Source organism: Sus scrofa, chromosome 18 (assembly GCF_054392235.1).
Source record: "Sus scrofa isolate SSC_HxYL_T2T_F1_AM1 chromosome 18, Sscrofa_HxYL_maternal_Yorkshire_Landrace_v2.0, whole genome shotgun sequence".
NCBI classification, from domain to species: domain Eukaryota; kingdom Metazoa; phylum Chordata; class Mammalia; order Artiodactyla; family Suidae; genus Sus; species Sus scrofa.
In genome coordinates this window covers 33806105-33820658 of record NC_139400.1, presented here as the reverse complement: position 1 = coordinate 33820658, position 14554 = coordinate 33806105, and the positions used below count along the sequence as shown (strand labels likewise).

The window sequence follows — 14554 nt, the reverse complement described above, 5'->3', positions numbered from 1 at the left end:
ACGAAATTTATGTAAAAAACAAATGGGTAAAATGGTGGTTAATTTTATCAGTGCGTGTCCTATTTATAGAGGAGTATATTGTTATTTTTTGCACCAGATATTTCATCGGGAACAGAATTTCCATAGAAAAGAGACTCAGAGTAAGACTCAAAACGTACAAGCAGTTCTGAGGACTTTCCTCTACCTGTCTGCCTCATTTGCTTTGTTTGGTTTCACAGATGAAGTGTGGGGAAAGCTAAGGATGGGAAGAGGAACAGGGCAACAGCCATCAGAGATTATGAGATGGAAGCTTCTTGTCAAGGCCACAGAGAGAAGGAGTCGGGGTCCTGGATGATTGTAAAACCACAGCCCCACAGTTGGGAACTGCCTACTCAGACGTTAACATGAGAGAGCGATCTGTTTCTCTGTCTTGTTCAAACCACTGTTATTACTGAATGTCTCTCCACAGCTGAACCTATAATACAAGTCTTAATCAGGTCGTCTTGTTCTAAAGGAATGTCTCATTCAAAAAAAGTGTTTTTAATGCATATGGTTGTGACTCAACCTGGATGACCAAAAACTTCCTGCTACTTCAACAAAATGCACTTGTTAGCAGGCAGTGAGTTTCCTACCCAGTGAGGATTTTCATTCTTTGTTTTGGTACCTAGTGAGATGGCTCTCATATTTTTTCTGTAAATGACTTTGAAAATTTTAGACTTTTGCAAGACTCTTAAAAACATATTACAATTTTTTTCACGTACACAAATATAAAGCTGTTATTTAACGTAGTGTAATATAAAAATCTTATTTGCCTAATGCAGTTGATGCCAAAGTATATGTATTTGCAATTTAGATCTTAAAAAAGGTTTTCCAGCTTTTGCCATAATGTAGGTAACACAGTCCCATTTCATAAATGCAGAAATCCACAACACTCGTTTCCATTCTCTTAATTCAATATTTTCCTAAATTAAATTACCTCATATTCCAGTAAAATATAACTCCCAAGTTTATGCCTTTTTCCTTTTTATAATTATTGGTATCTCTATGAATTGCAGGGTATATATTAAGGAACCAGTTTACAATTTCAACATGAAATGCTTCTCCTCACTGTCACACGTATGCTACAACTCACAATTCCGCCACTGGATGGCACCAAATTTTACCTTTTAAAGTTGATTTTCAATTGAAATTGAGACCCGTGCACAGCAGTAAAGTAAATATTTAAGTTACCAGAGTTAATCAAGAACTAAATACTATAATCAGTTAAAATCACATCTTAATCCCCAAGTCAATGTTAAAACCAACGTTTCTGCACCACATTTGCAACTGAAGAAACAAAATACGTGTGTAAATGAGCATTACAATTCAAAAGCGCTGACTCAAAGCAAATTGTATGTAACACCAATGAATGTTTAAACTTGAAATTAGATTAATCCAAAGGAAAACTATTCAAATACATAAGTCACAATAAACCTTAAGAAACTCGCAGTACAAAGACACAGAAAGTAATGCAAATATGCTCCAGCCACATGAATTCAGGTTGGAGAATATTTAAAGCTTACAAAGCCCCTATTTATTTATTTATTCATCTTTTTGTCTTTTTAGGGCCGCACCTGTAGCATTTGGAGGTTCTAGGCTAGGGGTCCAATGGGAACTATAGCCATCGGCCTTCGCCAGAGCCACAGCAACGCCAGATCCGAGATGGGTCTGTGACCTACACCATAGCTCATGGCAACCTGGATCCCTAGTTCGCTGAGCAAGGCCAGGGATCGAACCCGCATCCTCGTGAATGCTAGTTGGGTTTGCTAACCGCTGAGCCACATAGGGAATTGGCCCCTTATTTTATTTATTTATTTTTGAACAATCTGCTCTAAGCGTTTACTCCACTGTTTCACTCCCTTGGTGGGTTTTCTCAGTCGTGCTGTGGTCTATGATTTCCCTATCAAAGTGGCTTCTCTTAAAAGAAGAGAACCTTCAAGATATTCTTGGCACATCTTTCCTCTTTCCTCTGATGAGAATTTACACATCCAATCCAAAGTTACCCTTTAATCATTCTGCAGTATATACGTATACCAGTCATATTTTACGCCTTAAACTTCCACAGTGTTAATATGCCAACTGTATCTCAGGAAAGCTGGGGAGGGGGATGGGTGGAAATGTGTTTTAATACTGACTGGTTGGGCATCGTAACCAGCTTTTCACATGCTACCAAGGAAAAGAAATGTGCACAAGAGCAGGAAGAAACCAGAAGAGGACAGCGCTATCCTTAGAGCAAAAATTACACGTGCTTCATTGCGATAAATTCCATCATTTCTAAAATGAGTACTATAGACAGTGAAACTCCCAAGTAACCTCCTCTTCCTAGTAAAAAATACTAGTGACAGTTTGATGGGGTTTTTTAATGCAAATGGGGTCATAATATATTTTTCTGCAAGTTACTGTTAGTTTGACTATATTTATGGATATTTTTCTGTGTCAATATATATAAACCCACCTCACTCTTTTTAATAGCTATATCACCACAGAATATTGAATGGCTCTGCCATAATTTATTTAACCTATATGCGATATAGGAACATTGGGGTTATTTTTTTAAATTCATACTAATTCTTCAGTGGCCATCATTGCACAGGCATTTTTACATGCATGTGAGTGTATGTCTGTAGGTAACGTCCTATATATAGGCTATGAGACAAATTGGTGTCAAAGCCTCGATTCTCTTAGTTGCCACCCTCCTACTCCACCTTCTCCCACAAGGAAAAGCGTTCCCTCCCCTGCCCCCAGTTCTCCTAGGGTTCTACATGGAGATCACAGTGCCTCATCTCCACCTGGAAGATGAGACAGGTGGGTCTCAAAGGGCTATGCTAAGATGCTACATGCCTAGTAAGTACCTACAATGAAAGTCAGACCTAAGTTTGCCTGACTCCACAGCTGTGTTCATCCCCCTATACTGCACTTGGGTACAAACAGAAAAACCTGTTGAAAACCATCCAAATATGGAAGTGAAGTGGATTCCTCGGGACCCAGGATTTAGACTCTGGTTGGGTTTGTGCTGTTTTCTGAGCAACAAGAGATGCAGAGATCCCTACCCTGGCATCTAAATATTCTGACTCTACAGAATCACACAGTCCTTGCTTCTGGGTATCTGAATTTTAAGGTTTGGTAATAAGCCATGACTGGACGTTTTATATCTTGTCTGAGCACTTGGGAACTGTAGAGACCAACAGACTGTGATTAAGCACCTACAGTGTTCCCGGTGAGAGGCAATGTTCATTGGAGCATTCGTGACTCAAGGAAAGAAGAAAGCTGCTAGCAGTAGAAACATTCATTTATTTGAACCTGATAAAGCACTCAGATACTGTTGATACTTATAATCCAGTACATGCTTATAGGAAAAAAGAATGTTTTGATGGCAGAAGTTTGTTTCCTGTGAGAGGATTCTCTTCTATTTTCTTTCTTTTTTTTTTTTTTTTGTCTTTTTGACTCTTCTTGGGCCACTCTCTCGGCATATGGAAGTTCCCAAGCTAGGGGTCAACTCAGAGCTGCAGCCGCCAGCCTACACCAGAGCCACAGCAACTCGGGATCTGAGCCGCATCTGTGACCTACACCACAGCTCACAGTAATGCCAGATCCTTAACCCACTAAGCAAGGCTAGGGATTGAACCCACAAACTCATGGTTCCTAGTCGGATTCGTTAACCACTGCGCCATGACGGGAACTCCAGGATTCTCTTCTAACACTTCTCCAGTGCTGGAGAAGTCAAGACTAAGGTCCAGAGCGCACATAACTTGGATGTTCCCCACCCAATCCAGTCCCAGTGGACAGTGTGGTTCTAACAGAACATACCTGCCTGTAGCAAACCTGGGAAGTGAGTCAAGCTGCCTTCCTTACAGCATCTATCAGAGCTCCGTCATGGCTCAGCGTTTAACAAATCCTACTAGTATCCATGAGGATGCGGGCTCGATCCCCGGCCTCCCTCAGTAGGTTAAGGACCTGGTGTTGCCGTGAGCTGTGATGTGGGTCGCAGACGCAGCTCAGATCCTGTGTGGCTGTGGCTGTGGCAGGCCAGCAGCTGTAGCTCTGATTCGACCCCTAGCTTGGGAACCTCCATATGCCATAGATATGGCCCTAAAAAGCAAAATAAATAAATAAGTAAGTAGTATTGGCACAGTAATAGACTCAAAGAAAAATAGTACAAAATAGAGGGGATAAAAATGGATGAATGGATATGATGAAAGTAGCATATGAATCAGCAGGAAAGGATTGATTCTTCAATATGTAGTGTCAGCACAACCAGCTATACATTTGGGGAACAATTAAATTAGATTCTGTTCTGTCACACTGTATAAAAAGTAAATTCTAAAATAAAGTATCAACAGAAAATATTAAAAGATATTTTCCTAATTTATTGCAGAAAATCTGTATAAGCAAGTCACAAAAGTCAGAGCCATTAAAAAAAAAGGCTGAAATATTTGATTAGATAAAATTGAGAATCTCCACCTCATGGAAGGCATCACAAACCTATAACTATGGTGAACAAAGAGTGCTTATAAAACTGATGGGATCAGAATTGATTATGTAGAATGCACCAATGTCAATTTCTGGTTTTGACAGTGCACTACAGTTATACAGGTGGAGGCTGGCGGAAGAGTGCAACTATCTCCCTGTGCATCGTGTGTGTGTGCGTGTGTGCGCGCGCGCACCTGTGTGTACAAGCACGCTGGCGGGTGAGGGGGCAAGTTGCTATATATGTCTATGTAATGGTTAATTTTATGTGTCAAATTCAAGGGGTGCCAGAATACCCAGGTTAAGCATGATTTCTGGGTATGTCTATGAGGCTGTTTCCAAAAGCAATTAACTTTTTGAAGCCGTGTTCTTGGTAAGCTGTTCTCCCCAACATGTGGGCACATTATCCGACCCAGTGAGGGTCTGAATAGAAGAAAAAAGCAGGAAAGGGGGAATTCGCTCTCTCTGCCTGATTAATTGAGCTGGGACATCCCTATTCTCCTGTCCTCCCACTGGGGCTTACACTGTGGGCCTCTGGTTCTCAGATAACAGCACTGACGTCCCTGAGTCTCCAGCTTGCAGACAACAGACTGTAGGCCTTCTCAGCCTCCATAATCACATAAGCTAGTTTTTTAAAATAATATATCACAGAGAGAGGCACACCTCTGTAAATTTATATGCATATCCATATACGGTTGATGTTGAACATCACGGATTTTAACTCAAGAGTCCATTTATAAGCAGATTTTTTTAAAAATTAATATGTACTATAGTGAAATATGATCTGTGTTTGATTGAATCCTCAGAAGCAGAGCCACAGATATGGCAGGCTGACTATAAAGTTATACATGGACTTTTTTTTTACTCATGGGGGCATTGGTGTCCCTAACCCCACATTGTCCTAGAGATACATATATGGGGAAATATGTGTGTATGTGTGTGTGTACATATATACATACATATATATGTATATATATATATATATCTCCAATTCTCTGGGGGACCCTAATAGACTATCATTATTTCAACATCATAAATTAAAAATAAAAAAATATATATATATACTGAACAATTTTTTTTTAAACTTATGTTTCAAAAGTAATAAACATATCTGTAGAGAAGCAAATAAACAAGTTCAATGTTTTCAGGCAACAGCATGGTCAAGAAAAGCTCAGGCTCTACGGAGTGCCCGTCATGGCTCAGTGGTTAACCAACCCAACTAGTATCCATGAGGACGAGGGTTCAATTTCCGGGCCTCACTTAGTGGGTTAAGGATCTGGTGTTGCCATGCACTGTGATGTAGGTCACAGATGCAGCTCAGATCCCGTGTTGCTGTGACTGTGGGTGTGGCTGGCAGCTACAGCTCCAATTCAACCCCTAGACTGGGAACCTCCATATGCCACGAGTGAGGCCCTCAAAAGACAAAAGACAAAAAAAAAAAAAAAAAAAGAGAGAGAGAGAGAGAAAGAGAAAAGCTCAGGCTCTAAAGCCAACAAAACTAGGCTGAAACCCTAGCTTATGCAATGGGCAGATCCAGGCAAGATCCTTAATCTTGATAAGCCTCCATTTCTCATCTATAAAATGGACCTTATAGTAGCTACTGTATTGGGGATACTGTGAGAATTAAATTAGATAATCCCTGTAAAGCATTCAACCCAGCACCTGCCAAACAGTAAGTATTCAATACAAGTATGTTAGTTATAATTAAAATTATATTCGTTCATATTTAAGTATATTGTATTTCAATGCCCACATAATTTTGGATTTCTGTCATAGTTCTAAACCTGGTGCAAGCATAAAAAAAATGTTATGAAAGCTATTTTCAACTTCATTTTTGCACTAGAAAATAATTTATGAAATCTTTTATGTGAAACCTTTGGAGCTTAATTTTCTTCACTCTATTTCTCAGCATGCTGGAAAGCATATTATGCTATTGGCTATTTAGTCTTGGAATTTCATTCACACTGTTCTCAGGAAGTGTTGCCAAGGAGCACAGATAAAAACCAGAATTGTGAATCTTTCTTATCCAAATCTCACTACTAACTCCATCTCTGATGGCGGTTATATTGAAGACTAAAGTGAGTTGTTATAATGTGACCTTTGAATTGTACGATCTTTATATTAAAAAAGCATTATTTACTCAAAGGCAGCTGGGAGCCCAGAGCCCATGGCTACTTACAGCATTTTCTATGTCAGTCAATTTTCTGTCCTAGAGACAAAATGTGAATGGCCCAGTAGTGGAATGACCAATGGCAGTGAGGGGGTGGGGAGGGAATGACAGAACACTACATAAAGGATATATACACAATTAAGGAGTTCCTGTTGTGGCACAGCAGAAATGAATCCGACTACGAACCACGAGGTGGCCGGTTCAATCCCTGGCCTTGCTCCGTGGGTTAAGAATCTGGTGTTGCCATGAGCTGTGGTATACGTTGCAGACGTGGCTTGGATCCTGAGTTGCTATAGCTGTGGTGTGGGCCAGCAGCTGTAGCTCCAAATCGACCCCTAGCCTGGGAACCTCCATATGCCATGGGTGCAGCCCTAAAAAAGCAAAAAAAAAAAAAAAAAAAAAAATACACTCGCCATTAAATGTCACTGACTAGTCTCATTAACATCAGATTTTCTGGAAGCATTGTTTTCACAATCAAGCACTGAAAGTTGATTGGACGAAGATGAGAAGATGACCACCATTGGGTAAAATTGGATAGTAGGAAAAATTAGAAGGTTTTAAATTCTAAGATTAGAATTAGAATTTATATTTTCATGTAGAACTTAAAATAAGAAATGCAAAATATGAATGAGATTTAAAATTAAGTAGCTATCACACAATATGTTCTAGTTCATTGAGGCAGGATTTTAAAGTTTCTGTCAGGAACACCAGGGGACTCTCACCAAAATGGATTCTCTGATGTATCAATAGAACAATTTGCTTTGAAAGCGGTGGCCCACAGCAAGATGAGGAGTACCAGGAAGCAGCTCTCTACCTGCCAAAGAAGGGGCTGCAATATCTTGGCTCTACTACCAATTAGCCTATCAGCCACGCATTTGAGATTGGCCAACTCTGATTTATAAAAGTTGTTACAACTGCCCCCAAATTTGATTTGCCCCAACTGACCAGAATGCTATGGTTTTATTAAAAACCCAAATCCGGGAGTTCCCGTCGTGGCGCAGTGGTTAACGAACCCGACTAGGAACCATGAGGTTGCGGGTTCGGTCCCTGCCCTTGCTCAGTGGGTTAACGATCCGGCGTTGCTATGAGCTGTGGTGTAGGTTGCAGACGCGGCTCGGATCCCGCGTTGCTGTGGCTCTGGCGTAGGCCGGTGGCTACAGCTCCGATTCAACCCCTAGCCTGGGAACCTCCATATGCCACTCACGGCCCAAGAAATAGCAACAACAACAACAACAACAACCAAAAAGACAAAAAGACAAAAAAAAAAAACAAAAAAAAAAAACCCAAATCCGGCCTCAGCTTGATTTCATGAAGCTCTCGTGGTTAGGCTGCCCTGAGAGTTGCTACCAGAGCCCACTCAACACCACCTCTGGACATGGAAATTCGATTTCTTAATATTAGTCAGGACTCTTCTAATTGTGAGTAACAGAGCTTTTACATCAGTCAACTTAAGGAATAAAACAAAAGGAAATACATGGGGTCATATAACAATTAGTTCCATTAGAAATGAATGTTCACGTTCCCATTCTTTCCCCCTTTAACGTATGTGGTAAGTTACTTCGCTATCATTTACCAAATTTTTCTATAAACATATGGACCAATTATCATCATTGACTATATTAAGTAATGATCAAAGCTGGAGTAAGCAACTACTACATTGATAAAGGGGGTTAAGAACAATCCAGAGTATCTGACTCAGCTCATCCCTTTGCCCAACCTAAATGAATCAGGATGCCTGGGGTTTGAATGTTCTAATAGGCTGTGTTCAAACCATGTGCTCAAGGAGTTCCCATCATGGCTCAGTGGTAAGAGACCCAACTAGTACCCGTGAGGAGACGGGTCCAATCCCTGGCCTTGATCAGTGAGTTAAGGATCCAGCATTGCTGTGAGCCACGATGTATAGGCCGGCAACCACAGCTCCGATTAGACCCCTACCCTGGGAATGTCCATATGCCCCAGGTGCCACCCTAAAAAGACTGAAAACAAAGCCAAAAAAACCATGTGTTTGAATCATGTGTCATCCCAGATGAAGGGGGAGGGGACTGCTAAACAGACCTAAAAGTGTTCAACTTTATTTATTTATATATTTGTCTTTGCTGAGGCTGCATCTGCTTCTTTTAAGATAGCATACAATTAGTTAGTCTGTTTTTGCTTTTTAGGGCTACACATGCGGCACATGGAGGTTCCCAGGCTAGGGGTCAAATCAGAGCTACAGCTTCCGGCCTACACCACAGTCACAGCAACTCAGGATCTGAGCGGAGTCTGTGACCTATACCACAGCTCACAGCAACACCAGATCCTCAACCCACTGAGCGCGTCCGGGGATCGAACCCACAACCTCATGGTTCCTAGTCAGATTCGTTAACCACTGAGCCACAACAGGAACTCCCAAAATGTTCAACTTTAAATATGAATATTTAAAACATGATCGGCATTGTAAGTATAATGAATATAATTACTATGATTATACATATATATACTTAAATATAATTATATAATAAATACACCATATAAAATATAACATGTTTGTACATATTAAATATATTTTAATTGTAGGCTTTTAAGCTTATTATATTTCATATTACATGTATTATATAATAAATAAATAACACATGACCTAATTATACTCATACATACTTGTATAAATACTGTAATTGTGATTAATAAGCATTGTAGTTATATGACTGCTTCTCATCCTTCCATCACCCCCCAAGAATTAAGGGTTATTCTTACTCTATTGACAATAACACTGAGGATTCAAGAGGTTAAGTAGGAGTTCCCATCTAGGGGCAGCAGAAACAAATAGGACTAGGAACCATGAAGTTGCAGGTTCGATCCCTGGCCTCGGCTCAGTGGGTTGAGGATCCCATGTTGCCATGAGCTGTGGTGTAGGTTACAGATGCCTCACATATCTAGCCTTGCTGTGGCTGTGGTGTGGGCTGTAGCTCTGATTGGACCCCTAGCCTGGGAATCTCCATATGCTGTGGGTGTGGGTGTGGCCCTAAAAAAAGACAAAAGACAAAAAAAAAAAAAGAGTTTAAGTAGCTTCCCAGTAGTATCCTTTATAATTAAAACATATAGCTAAAAAAAAAAATCCTCAACAGGATAGCAAAAAATACCTGAACATATAAAAGATTATAAATACAAATGCCAATCACAGATACCCAGAATGCAGGTATTTAAATATACTGATATATAAATCTCTGTGCGATGTTGCTTTTAAAACTTAGCTCCACCTTACTATAATAAATGCAGGGAGCCACTGAGAGGTCAATTAAAGTTGAATAACTAAGCCCCACTCCAGCATTTTAATTATAAAAAACACTGCTAGACTACTCATTTTTGTCTACTCATTGTTCCCTAAATAATATCCTAAGTTGCTAAAATGATAGACAATGATAGAAAACAGTAAAAAACAAAAAACAAAACAAAAAAAAAAAACCTCAATTTTCATAGGTAACTAGACACTTCATACCTAGGAAACTGTACAGAAAACTGTTCAGAACTCAGTTTTATAATCTGGAAAATACTGAAAAGTTTTGATGTCAGCCTATGTTTTGATATTAGGAAGCTTTCTTTCTTTTTGAAAATATTAAGATCCAGCTACTGAGTCTAAAATGACCAGGACTACCTGTCACAATCTTGTGTCACTATCAGAACTACTAACCACTCTTGCTTTCTTTCAAACACCGATTTGAAAATTCCAATTTCAAACAGGATTCAAAAATACTCTGAATACATAAATATGATGTATGCTAGCATCTCTCCCATCACAACTGTCTTTGGAGGTTTTTCCAATAAAGTTTGGAAGCTCCATCTTTCATAACAAAAAGTATATAACTTTCTATGTGGCATCCATGATGAAATAGTACATTTAAAACAAGTCTAATTCCTGTTATCACCATATTTAAAATTAAATCTGAACAATTAAATAGGTATAGTCATAAAACTGAGTACCATAAGTTCCATCTACAACACATGCAGAATTTTGGATGAAACGACAGCTAAACACAAGAAATGCATACTTCATAATAAGTGTAAAATTTTTCTTACTATTTTTTCTGTTCAGAAATTACACAGTAAAGGAATTGAGGCACAGAGACAGAAATACATTTTAATTGCAGACCCCAAATAGTCACCTTAAAACTATTACTGCAGATTTATCAGAGAAGATCCCCCCAGGCATTCTTACCAGCCATCAGGTGACTTCCATTACATGAAAAACGCTAAAGCTTGGAATTGTTTTGGTTTTTCTTCCAGTGGTTACAAAAAGAAAAGGGCTAAAAGCAATTCAGTATTTATGATACTATTTAAAAATACACATGAGGAAAAGATTAAGCCAACTCTAATACATTAATATAGTGTAATATATAACTAAAACAGTGTTCAAGCAGTAAACATACAAAGATTTTGCTAAAATTGTTAAACTACCACATGGTCATCAAGATTTATAATGTGGCTATTACTTAAAAACATACTGTTTACATGGCAATAGGCCGACTGAATGTTTAGATGTGAGTGTGTTTTTACGGCTTAGTAACAAATTACCACAAATACAATAGTTTAATACAGCAAAAAATTCTTACCTCACCACTTCTGTAGGTCAAAAGCCTGGTACCACATGGCTGGTCTTCTCAGGGTTAACACAAATTTGACTCAGAGGGGTCCCTCAGGCTGAGTTCTTCTGGAGGTTCTGGGAGAAGTCAGCTTCCGTTGTTTAATTTCAAAGCATTTGTATTCCAAGAAAAATTCCGTTTTTTACAGTTTTAAGACTGTGGTCTCTGGTTTCCTTTCTGACTGACTGTCAGCTGGGGCTGCTCCTCGGCCGGACATTCCACCAGCGTCTCTTGCTGCAAGGCCTCCTTCATCTCCAAGCCAGAAAGGGTGCATCAAGTCTGAAAGGGTGCATCAAGTTCTCATGACTCTGACTCAGACCTAGAGTTTGTGTGATTCGTTAACACCCACACGGATAATCCCGCTCTTGTTAATCAACTGATTTCATAACTTAATTGTACCTGTGGAACTCCTGCTCAGGAGTGTTGCTTAAACTCGGCCTCTGCACACCGGCACAGAACTGAATCATGGAGACAGAGCTTTGGGTGAAGTAAAAAGGAAGAGCTTCATTGCTCTGCCAGACTCAAGGAACCACAGCAGATCAGTGCCCTCGACACTGCGCATCCCAGCCTGGAGGCAGTCGTGGGGAGTCTTATAGTGTTCAAGGAGTGGGGTGTGGTCAGCTCCTGGGCATTCTTCTGATTGGTTGGTGGTGAGTTAATTGGAAGTCAGCATCATCAACCTTCTGGTTTCAGCTGGTTTGAGGTCTATTTGTTTGTGGGCATTTAGTTAACATCTTCTACCTGATGAGAATTTCAGTCTGCAAAACAGCTTGAAAACACATGGCCCAGAGTATTATCTATATAGTCCTTGAGGAAGAACTAAAGGTCCTTGACTTTGTTGAATGACTAAAGTATTATTTTGTCTTGCTTGACTGCTTTCCTTTCTTTGGGCATTTTCTCACTTCTATGATTAAATTTATTTATTTATTTATTTTTATTTTATCTTGTCTTTTTACCATTTCTAGGGCCACTCTCACGGCACATGGAGGTTCCCGGGCTAGGGGTTGAATCGGAGCTGTAGCCACCGGCCTACACCAGAGCCACAGCAACATTGGATCCGCGCTGCATCTGCAACCTACACCACAGCTCACAGCAATGCCAGATCCTTAACCCACTGAGCAAGGGCAGGGATCGAACCCACAACCTCATGGTTCCTGGTCATGTTCGTTAACCACTGAGCCAAGACGGGAACTCCTAAATTTATTTTTTGACTGAGTTTTTTCTATAGACAAAAGGCAGGTGGAAGACGTAGGTGGAGCTCTATCCTGGGAAGGCCCCATAGAGTCCTGCTCAGTTATAGGAGTGCCTAGATTACTATTTAATTGAATAATTGAGAGAAGATGTGTATACACCAAGAGTCTGGGGAATACCGTATTTGAGAACATCTTAGAAGTCTGTCTATATATAGCAGCTCCATTTCTCACAGATTGAATTCTTTCTAGGGAAATAATTAAGTAAATCTACTTAAGAAATTGTTCTGATGTCAAGAAGGAGAATAAAGAAACCAGCCATCCCTATGTAGAAACTATATTTTTTTATATTTAAGAAATAACAAGAAATCTCTTGAATGGATGGGAACTGAAGGAGTGGATAGAAGAGGAAAGTAGTTGCTTGGACTATGGATTTAGGTCCTGGTTGGCATTTGAGAGATTTTCAAATTTAAAAAAGGAAATTATTTTTAATTGTCTTTCTCTGATCTAGTGGGTCCATCAGTGGTGTCTCAACGTGTTTTCAATTTACATTTCCCTCATGACCAACTATGTAAAATGTCTTTTCATATCATTATTAGCTATTTACATATGCTCTTTTGAGAAGGATCTGTCCATGTCTTTTTTCCACTTTTTAAAATAATTGAAATATTTTTCTTTATTGTTGAGTTTTTTGTTGTTGTTGTTGTTGTTTTTTTTTTTTTTGTCTTTTTTGTCTTTTTGTTGTTGTTGTTGTTATTGTTGCTATTTCTTGGGCCGCTCCCGCGGCATATGGAGGTTCCCAGGCTAGGGGTCGAATCGGAGCTGTAGCCACCGGCCTACGCCAGAGCCACAGCAACGCGGGATCCGAGCCGCGTCTGCAACCTACACCACAGCTCACGGCAACGCCGGATCGTTAACCCACTGAGCAAGGGCAGGGATCGAACCCGCAACCTCATGGTTCCTAGTCGGATTCGTTAACCACTGTGCCACGACGGGAACTCCTATTGTTGAGTTTTAACAGCTTTTTGTGAATATAATTTGCCAAACATGTTTTGCTGATATTTTCCCCAAATTAATTTGCCTTCCTTAATGATGTGTTTAACAAGTAACGTTTTTTTGTTTTAAAAAATTATGCGGTTTTCATCTATATATATCTCTATAGATATAAGAATTGGTGTCAGTAGTTCAAAAATAGTTTACTAAAGTATATGACCTTAAAAAAAAAAAAGTAAGTAGCTTCCCAGGCTCACTGCCAGTGAGTGGAGGAATGCAGACTTGAACCTGGGCAGCTCCAGTCCCTCAACAGCTACCCTGTGCTCTCATAGCCCTCTTTTTCTTCTGCTCTTTCTTTACCTAATAAACCTAATAGACATCTGCCAGCCCTCTAATCTTCAAATATTTGGTCTTCACTCTTTTCTTATGAAACACTGAAGTAATTTCCGTAGTCTGATGTATTACTCAGGCTATGATGGAAGGAGAGGGGGACTCAACTTTCATGAGTGAGGAAACCAAAACACTAAGATGTCTAGCAAATATTGGACTCTCCTGTCCTCTCAGAAAAGAGTGGCACCAAGCTGAGTGCTCACCTGGGCATGAACAGAGCCAGACAGGAGGGGCCTCACAACAGCAAGAGTGCAACAATCCATGGTGAGATGGCAGAGTGTTTTTCACTTTCTGACAGTATTACTTGCCCAGCACATCCATTCTGGAGCTAAGCTACCCAAATAAATATGCTTCATTCCCGCTGACCTCAGTAATATCACTCAGATTCTATGAGGCAAATCAGCTTTAGTCTTTTTTTTTTTTAATCTGAGCTCCTCAAATTCATGACTACTGCACATGGAGTCAGTATACTGATAACTTGCATTTTGTGAATAGAAGAATTGATGCTCAAGGTATCATAAATAGCACAAGAAGTGGATAAATACAACCAGAGCTTCCTTGTTCTCAATCTCTACTCATTGCACTGATGAAATAGTCCGTAAGAGATATATGAAGGGGTTATACCTAATTCTTATCGAAATTTTCCTTCAGTTGTTGTCTTTATTAACCAATTCTGAATTGGTCTTCCAGAGACAGTAGTATATTTTATT

The 14554-nt window shown here is 39.7% G+C and overlaps 1 protein-coding gene across 5 annotated transcripts in view; it reads right to left on the bottom strand.

The window, feature by feature from the left end:
• The window catches only part of AASS (aminoadipate-semialdehyde synthase), a 99169-nt gene extending 87333 nt beyond the window's left edge, over nucleotides 1–11836 (bottom strand). For 4 of the 5 annotated variants that reach the window (XR_014833141.1, XM_021078483.2, XM_085004776.1 and 1 more), the window contains exons 1-2: nucleotides 11671–11836; nucleotides 11242–11550 (exon numbers count right to left, since the gene is read on the bottom strand). The gene's annotated coding sequence lies outside the window, so the exon portion shown is untranslated. Of the gene's footprint in view, nucleotides 1–11241 lie in introns of all 5 variants that reach the window. The other variant, XM_085004781.1, reaches the window with a different exon arrangement.
• Nucleotides 11837–14554: the final 2718 nt, after the last annotated feature.